Raw genomic sequence first — 9,912 nt, forward strand, 5'->3', positions numbered from 1 at the left:
AGAAACAGCAAAACAGATATCGTTTCTGTGCTGAGCTGGAAGCAGGGTAGAAGGGCAAAGAAGTGTTTCCCTGCCACATTTCTTCTGAGCTTGACTAATTTCCAGCTACTTCCCCACAGTCTACTTCATTAAGATCTGGAAGTGGACCCTGGGTGTTCTTCCAACAAGAAACTCCACTTCCAGGGTGTACCTGCAATCACCCTACAGCTGATTTTGCACTAAGTAGACGGAGAAGGTTGTTCAGATGTCCACAAATCACTGTAGTGAGCTGCAGCTTCAAATGAGGGCTATAGGGTTGTGTTACTTGGGGATGGGGAGGGCTATCATGTATGAGACAGCATGCAGTGAATGCAGTTGAAAACTTCTGCCAACAGGTGTCGAATAAGATGAAAATCAAATTTCTAGAACTGCAGAAATAGGTGATTTGGAAATCAAGCCTTAGCTTCCAAAGTAAATTCCTGTGTTGTGGTACTCGTTTCCTTGATATAGAACAGATTTTGTATAATGGTGGCATAATCAAATAGGTCACCAAATGGTGCTGTTGTATTAAAAGTGCAAAAATGACAAAAAATAATCTCTCACTGTTTAGAGTAGCTATTTGCTTGTAGCACCGTTTGGAAGTTTGACAAACCTGGGAAAAGCCACATCACATTCAGCCTTTAATTTTAGCAGTCACTTGCAGTGTCAAGAAAGTCTTCCTTTTTGTTCTCCTAGTAGGTTTGAAAAAGAAAACCTATGCCTGGAATTAGTCCTGGGCTTCATACAGACTTGTTTGGGATATTAGCTGATTCACAGTGAATTACAATATCTATTTACTCAAGGTAAGGGAATAGGCAGCTAAAAGTGGAAAATTGAAAGGAAGAAGAGAAACGGGCTAAAAAGAAGTAAAAAGAAAAAGGTGAGAAAGGTAAAGAGTGACTTTATGCAGGACAACAATTTATTTTACTTAGAAACATCACAATTTCATGATACAGGAATAGATATATGTATATATTTGCCTATCTGTCTGTTGAATTTTTAAAGGATAACATTTAGCCAAGGACTGTGTTCATCTGGAAGCAAGAGAAAGATGTGCAGGGTGAGATCTGGGTGAGCTTGCTCCCTGAAGGCAGGCTGTCTTGCTCAGTGATCTGCAGCCCAGCAGTCCTTGCAGAACAAGACACGCATCAAAGCTGTGGAGGTACTTTGGTGTAGCACGTACCATCTGGGAGAGACAGCATCCATCATGTCATCACAGGCATGCAGTCACATAATCATAGTCAAGATGTCAAAATCAGACACCAGCCCAAGCTCAAAATGAAGACTCTCATGTTGTCTTTACTTTGCTCCACCCCTGTTTTAAAAGGTAGAGTATTACCTGCAACCCTGTCTGAATTGCAGCTGTGAGATGTGGACATCTCCCCAGACAGCAGAATTTCTGGTACATCCATCCCTAAACTGCAAGTACCAACAGGCTGATAAATCAGATTAATACTACTTCACCATTTACACGCGCACTTCAAGTAGAAACTCATTCACTGGAGCTTCTGATGGAAACAACACTTCTTAATACATGTGAGACATTTAGGCATTAAAGAAACATGCAGTACCATGGGTATTTGTTGGGCCTTCCATAGGAAGAGTTATAAAGCTTTTAGGGCTTCTCAAGAATTGCTGTTTTCTAGACCTCCTGGGGACCAAACTTCACTTGGCTAAAAACTCTGGGACTTTTTCTGAGTCCTGGCCTGCAAGAGCATGAGTCCAGGACGGCCTGGCACATCTTTGGGGTTGGAACTTGTGTGTAAAGGTGCAACACGATCCCAGAACATAGGTTCACTCTGCCCTTGCTGCCATCTGCTCGGATGTGAGCCATCTCCAACCCAGGAATGACATCCCTGTACTGCTGGCCATGCCCCAGAAGCCCAAGTGCCCTGGAGCAAGTTTTGGATCCAAGCTGACTCTCTTCTGGGTTGCTTTTAGGAATGGATGTGGTGACGCCATCTATTGCACTGTGAAGGTTTATCTTCTGTTTAAGTCCTTGTTGACAAAGTATCAGGGAGGAGGAGGATATTACACTTTGTTGAATTGCTGTCTGAACCACTACGATTTACTACTTCAGAGCTGCCCACCCAGACCAAAGCGAAGCTGATGAGATTGCCAAGAAATCACTGCTATTGTGCATATAGCCAAAAAAGTTCAGGAGGTCTCCTCTTAAAAAAATAAAAGCAAAATAGAAAAAAAAAAATCCTTTTAAGTTATTTTCATAGGTTTCTCTTATTATTACTCTTTTTTTTTTTTTTTTTTTTTTTTTAATTATGTCTTTCTTTCTAGCCAGCAAAAATATCTGGAGTTTTTCCCAGTTTAGAGGCCCAAATGCTCCTCTCTGGGCCTCTAAAAGAAACTCAAAGGTTAAGAAAACTTCATCTGATCGTGTAAGAGAATGGAAAGAACTTTCTTGAAGTTGCTAATCCATGTTACTGAACTCAATTGACTCTTATTCTCAGGCTCTTTTTGGCTGCTGATGGGGCTGCCTATCACACGAGCTTCTGATCTAGCTGGAGGGAAGGACAGGCAAACCGTAGGTTGCAGGGTTGTTACACCTGCAGCTGATCCAAGCCAGCACTTGGGAGGTTATCTACATTTTTTCTTTAATCAATGCTTTTCAAAAGAACCTTATTTACTAAGCTTTTTTTTTTCTTAGAATATCATATTCCTGGATTATATCTTCTCCATACTGATGATCCACGCTCAGGAATCTGAATAGGGATTTTCATAAGACTTTAAAGGAATTAGATGTTCAGATCCCATCAAAATTAATGGGATCAGGCACCTAAGTCCTATCCATGCCTTAAAAAATTCCAGTCCTAATACACCAGTGACACCATGTTTGCTTTGTGTGCTCTCAGGTCAGGAAAACATCAGAATGATGGCAAGTCTTCAAGAAATTGGAGTACTAGCTACAGAATAGCCTTGTAGAAATCATATCATCAAGTTTAGGCTAAATTGTGCAGGGAACACTGGCATCACTTTGCAAGCTTGGCCAAGGAGTCTCCAGCTAATGATATATTTTTCTGAAGTCCTAGGTTGGAAGGGTCCTTAAAGCTCTTCTAGTTCAAAGCCTGCTCTGCCATGGGCATGGACACCTTCCACTAGATGAGATTTGTGTCTACTGTACTTCAGGCAAACTTTACTGAAACATTTCATTTAAATGTTTCTCTTTATAGATCACTTTGCAACCAGAATGTAGTAAAGAGGTTTCAGAAGGAGGCAACAATCAATCTCAGGAGTACCTTGTGAGACTGGTCAGCATCTCACATGCAACAGTGAAACTGGGAAATTATGAGCCCATCAGGGTTAAAGACTTTTAAATCTTGTTGGCAGTCAAGACCTGCACGGTCTTTGTTTTAGTCATTAAGGAAAGACATGCAACCAGTTCTACAGTGTGGAAGATTTTCGAGCAGCATGGCTGGGCTATCATTTGTAGGAGCTCTTCTAACATGAAACTTGTCTTTTCTGCTGCCTTGCTAGGAACCAATGCTGCCTCTGTACTTTGGGGTAGCTTGGCAGCACTCGAGTGTTCATGATCTCAGCCCCGGGGTGGGAGACGCTTCAGCAGGGAAAGTGGAGGCTCAAGTGTGGAGAGCATCTCCTTCTAGAAAAACAGTGCGTCTTCAAGGCATGCGCTGAGACAATCCGTAAGCATATCCCAGCTTCACTAGGTTGCTATAATCTTCTCTTTCCCTTTCTGCAGTAATTATTTCAATGACATGCTGAAACACTGTGGAAGACTTGAATACAGACTCTGAAAGCAACAGAAGGCACTCATGGCATAGAAGAACCCAGCTGGAAACTTGTGGTGTGCACATGCTGGAGGTGCTGTGCTGGGGAAAAGGGTAAGAGCTGTACATATGCTCCACTAAGCCTGCCAATTCTTAGGGCTGCTTTTCTCAAAAAACTGCATGACTTTTACTTTCTGAGGCCTTGAGAGTGCTGGGGACTCCAGGAGAAATGCAGGGGAAAGATTGAGATGCCAGGAAAACTCTTCATCTCTCGTGTGTGAGAAGGAGGAGAAAGGAGAGTCATCTTGCTATTTAGAAAGTCGTTTTTATATACATTTACATTTGTATCTTTAAATACTCAAGATTGTAGAACCCCCTGAGGAGAGAAAGAGAGATGAGGTTTATGAAGCCTGTCTGCTTCCACAGGAATGCTGGAGTCCCAAAAAGGAGGCTATAATGTCTGGAGAACACATAATAACGTCCAGGATTCACTCGTTATCTTCCTCTTAAACTTCTGGCCCTTGATACAAGAATTGTAATGACTTTATTGGAACGCTCTGTGTTTCAAAGCTTGCGATAATACAAAAGCCATCCCATAGCTGATTTCTTCTTGCAGAAACACTGTTCAGAAGGATGGAGAGAGATGTTTACACCAACAGATATCCTTGGTTTATAACATGTTGAGTGATTGATTGCAAAACTTACGGCTGAATTCCCAAATCTGTTTAAGTTCTCAAGTGATCATAATATAGTTAACATATCCTTTACAGAAAACATGCACAAAAATAAGGAAATGAATGCTTAAACACGTAATAAATCTTTCATTCTCCAGAGAATAAGTGCACTATTCTTATCAGGTATAAGCCATGGCCTATTTCTTTATAATCATAGTCATAAATCTGTCTCAGTTATTGTATATATTTTACTATCTGTGTATTTACTTTTGAAGAATACTGCTGTAAATTTCCTAAAGATAAAGGGATTCACTTTTTTCATAGGTATTTACAAGTTACCAGTTCTGGTCAATAATAGCAGGAGTTCTGTTGAAAAGGAAGATATTTGATGGCAATTTCTCTTAAAATTATGCATGCAACTTTAGTTAGCGTTTAGTAAGTGGGATTAGAAATGCAATATTGGTATTGCTTTTAAAGCCCTTATGTAGTGAAGAAAGAACATAAAATATTTTGGGGTACTGCTGAAACAGAAGTGTTGTGTTACATAGAAATACACCTTTTGTTAAACAGTGTGCAGGCTGCATAGGATCTGAGACATGTGTCACTGCTTGCTACGCTGCTTTCAGGAGCGTGGTAGTTGTTTACACTGAGGCATCTTCCTACCTGAAATACCTACGATGCCCATTTGGCTGCAATGTAAGCAGAATGCCCCATGGAAAAGCCGGGCTGTTGGGCTGTCTGTGCTGATTTTGCGATGGGTTTTGACTCTGTTAACCAAAGTAATCTGCTGATGCCCCTCTAAGATTTGATGAACTAACAAGGCCTGTCTTGAAGGACACTTTCAATCAATGATATTTTTGGAAATGCTTTGTTGGAGTTACACGAACAAGTATTGACCCTGGTATTACTGAGAATGGTGTTTGCTGAGCTGCCAGTGAGCGCACTGAGGGTGGTAACAGAGCCCTCTATATTGATGCTTCTAAGATATAAATGTCCTTATCATGCAGAAGTTATGTGCAATGGGAAAGATAATGGAGAAAACCAGGTATGACTTGTCATTTGTAAGCAGTTGGTTTTAGTTAGCTCCTGCTCCTAATGGCAATCATTTGCACGTTAATTGCTTCAAATCTCTTACAGAGCACTTGGATTTGCGTTCACTCTAAAAAAAAGACAGAAGTTATGTTTCCAACTGGACCATCTGCTTTGCTGTGGATGTTTAAAGTCTACATGGACGCAAAAGCAAATTAAGACATTCCCCAAAGAAAAATCTGTCCAGGGACATTAAATACAAAGATACCACATCTGCCTGTGTGTTGTCCCTGCAGCTCCTGTAAGCTGGTGCAGCAGATAAGGACGCACCACTGTGTGTTTGCTCTCCTCTTACATCACACTCCAGGGAATGTCACTGGGATGCCATTGAGGCCAGGTGCTTTTTGATCAGATCCAGTGTAATTCTACAATGTTCTTGAGACAAGAAATCACACTTCTGATTTAAGGTGCATCTCAGTGTAATTTATTCTTTGATTTTTTTCTATTTTTTATTTTCATTTATTTATTTGTTTATTTGAGATAGCTTAGCAATGATAATATCAGAAAAATTATGAGCAGGAAAGGAATGCATTTGGAAAGTTACAGTGCCATCTATAGAAGGAGCACCAGCCTGCAATCTCAGGCCTCATTGCCTTCAACAACCTTATTTTGCACCTTCAACAATCAGCAGCTGTTTTAACCATCAGCTGATCAGCTGAAACTAAATAGCACATCCAACAGAAAACTGAGCACTGTACTGCACTCTTAGGCTTAACTCCAGTCCTCACCTACATGTTTGTTTCCCTTCCTCATTCTATCTCGCCTTATTTTTTTTCTGCCAGCACTGTCCTGGTTTGTGCTTGGTTTTGGTAGCAGCCTTCCATCTCCTGGTAACCCAAAGCTGCCTGGTGGTCTTGCTCACCCTGTCAAGGAGACAGATCATTGAGGGTGCTTGGATGGGGCTTTGTGCAACAGGGAAATTGGCTGCACAGCAAGACAAGGAGAAAAGTTGAGGTGCTGACTTCACAGTGAACAGTAAGGAACCAGGTGGAAGAGTCAGATTCAAGTCTGTATTCCAGCAGTGGAATGGCTTAGTGCTTACGTGCATTATTGCTTGAATATATTTACATACAGAGAACATTTGCAGGAAGAGGAAGAACCATTCACCACAAAGTGCCAAATGGTGCAGTAGTTAAACTAAGTAGCTAATGCGATGCATGGCCACAAATACCTTTGCCCCTTGCGCTGGCTCAGGGCAGCTCCGTAGGCCTCACACTGCTCACACGCTGGCTGAGCAATCCCTGCCTGGCACAACAGGCAGGAGGAGGTTTGTCAGTACTCGTCAGTCTCTGAGGGGTCAGCCCTGTGTGCTTTGCTTTCAGAAGCTGGAGGCAGATCTGGACATTGGACATTAGGCCCCACTGACCCAGCTCACCTGCTCTCCTCCACCTGTTGGCCGCAGCACTGTGGCTTGTCACTGTGCATTCTTACAGCTTTGGCTGGGAAATGCTCTCTTGGTGTATTTTAAACCATTCGATTTTGGTGAGGTGGGCAAAATATGGGTGGATCTAATATTGTACCATTTAACATCACTGAACATTTTGCCACTGACTTTGGCTGGTTTAGAGTTGGTTTTATGACTTGAACACACCGGATAAACTGTTCTTAAACCAAATGAAAGGAACAATTAACACCAGCTGCTTTTACGAAGTCTTCTTCCCCAACCTTCCTCTACTCAGACCCTGATTCTGGAGGACATAACCTCAAAAAATTAACTTCACTGCACACCTACAACAGTGCACTTCTATTTTCAACACTGGCAAATATCTACTTGCAAAGAAACTCTTACAATACAAAAACAAAAGGAAACAAGACAAGCATCCACAGATGTTTTTGAAAGAAACAGCTTAAAGTCTTTCACTACTGAAAACTACTTTTAAAATGTATTTGGTATTTACAGAAAAATGCTGCGTTGCCTTTTGCATTAGATTTGGGGAAAATATTTTGAATGAGCAGGGAGAATTGAAATTTCTTTTTCCAGGGTTAAGGCTTATGATCTTAGTTCCAGAGAGGTGACAAAATTAGTGTAAAATCACAGAACTAGACAAGGCAAGAATTTGGATGCTGCCATTCCCAACATACAGGCCAGTAATGCTTTCACCGCTCTTCCTTTGTCTACCTGCTAAGTGAATTCTTCTTTTTTTTTCTTCTTTCCTAAATGCTCACCAGCCTGTAGAAAGTAGAACAGAAAAATGCAGCACTTTCCTGCAAACCAGTGCTCCAAGCCAAATTTGGCCTGGATCAGTCTTACCCAAGCACTGGAATTTTAAATCTTTACTCTTGATTATATAGATACCTAATGTAACTGCCTTAAAAGAAGTAAACCCAATCACAGGGCAAGATGGTACACCATGAGAATAAGGGCATGGCAAGAGGAATTAGCTAGGGAAGGCCACTGCCTCTCTGGATAAAATCTTCTTCATCTACTTGACTGACATGGGAGTTCAGGACATGCTGTGGGACTCTGAAAGCTAAAGTCAGCACCATGGTTTACAGCATGATCTAATCTTTATGGAATTAAAAATGCAAGTCAAGATGAGGATTTAAACCCATGTGGACCTGCTTGGAAAGAGGTCCTCATGCACAGCCAAGTGAGACGTAGGGTGGGAAAAGAGGAGCTGTCTTAAGAAGGATCCTCTTCTGGAGAACAGTCCCCATGTGACTGCATCCAGCCACACTGCAGCATACATAATGCTGTGTGGCTGCTGCAAAGGAATGCAGAGCTGGGCTGCCTCTGTCTGCCTGCTGTGTCTCATCCCAAAGGCTTCCAGGCCAGCAGGCTTAAAGATGCACTACAAGAGGTACATTGCAACCACCAGGCAACAGTGAAACTCATCACTGATTCAAGTACAAGATCTGCATGTTGGAGTGCTGTACAGTTCTAAATACAAAGGTCAGCCCAGACTGCAAATAATTTTTAGATTAGACAGAGTTCTTAATGAACCACAAATGAGAATTCTGTCCATCTGTACTGTGGGCAGTGGTTGTATAGCTGAATGCCATAAGTACAGATTTGTAAGGGCATCGCTGCATGTACTTTGGTGGATTTCACCAATCATACCTCACTTGCAACTAAAGTATGCACAAGCATTTATTTTGCTCTAGATAAGAATGAATATAAATAAATGAGTAAATGGGGATTGGAAGCCCTTTCTAGCTCCTGCATTGCGTTTCCCTTCTGAAACAGAAGCCAGCCTGAGAGCTTCAGCAAAAGCTTGCTTTGGAAATGAGCATTTTTGCAGACTGCTGACTGTGGAACTGCATTTACTAATGAGTTACAGTCACACAATGGTTTCCCTCCATACAATCTGGGTCATAGGCCAGAATTCTCCTGAACGCTAACATTTTCATTTAAGCTGCATTTGTCAGTGCACAGCGGAGATATTTTCCTTCCTAAAGCTGGTCCTAAATGGGAATGCTGTGTGTCATATCTGCTGTAACTGCTTATGGTCCACTGCAGAGTCAGGGGTGAGGCTCTCTACATGAGCTCCAGTATGGTGGAGCACCAGCCCATAGTGTCACTTCCCACTCTGTAAGGTCACAGTTGTTGGTGCCATTAAGTGACTCCAATAGAGAACTAGCAAGGTACTGCAAGGGGTCAATTGCAAGTAGCCATAAAGAAGAGCTCAACCAAATTTAGCTGAGTCCAGACACCCTACACCCAACTTTAGGCACCTCACTGAAGAACGTAATTTAAGTAGGGGTACAATAAGCTTTGCCTAAATTTAACACAGTCAGTGACCAATTGACTTTTTGCTCCTAACAAATGTATTCTTCTGAATAGCAGCTCTATCTCAAGCATTTTAAAGAAATATCATGCAAGATCTAGTGACTATCTTCAGGTTTTAAGATTCTTATTTAGTATTAAAGGGTTTTTTTTAAATTATTTAATAGATTGACTCGTGCTGCATGCTGCACCTTTTACACAGTGTGGATGCGGTATTAAATCTTACTTGGGAAGAAATGATGCTGAGTCCTGCTGGGAGATTTGTTCAGGTCAGTGCAAGAAAACCTCAAGATGAACTGTGTGACTGGTTCGGTCCCTCGCTGCTGCTCTGCCCTCTGGAGATAACCTATCCTTCACCTGTTGGTACACATTCTCTGTACAAAGTTATTACACTGATATAACAAGTAGCATACCTTGGCCTGAATGCCAGGAAGAAGAATATTGGGATCTTGCCACAAACATGAAGAATAGCATGGGATTGGATAAACCATACCCAACTTGTTATTATTTCTTAAGGAGCTCTATAGAGCTTATTTCTTAAGAAGCTTTCCAGCAGCATTCTTATGAAAAAAAAAAAAAACCAAAGAGAGGGAAGTTGCTCTGTTGGTGGTCACTGCTGATGAAAAGTCTGAAAACCTTCTGTCTGAGAACAACGGCAGAGACA

Source organism: Gallus gallus, chromosome 4 (assembly GCF_016699485.2).
Source record: "Gallus gallus isolate bGalGal1 chromosome 4, bGalGal1.mat.broiler.GRCg7b, whole genome shotgun sequence".
In the NCBI taxonomy this organism is placed as follows: Eukaryota; Metazoa; Chordata; class Aves; order Galliformes; family Phasianidae; genus Gallus; species Gallus gallus.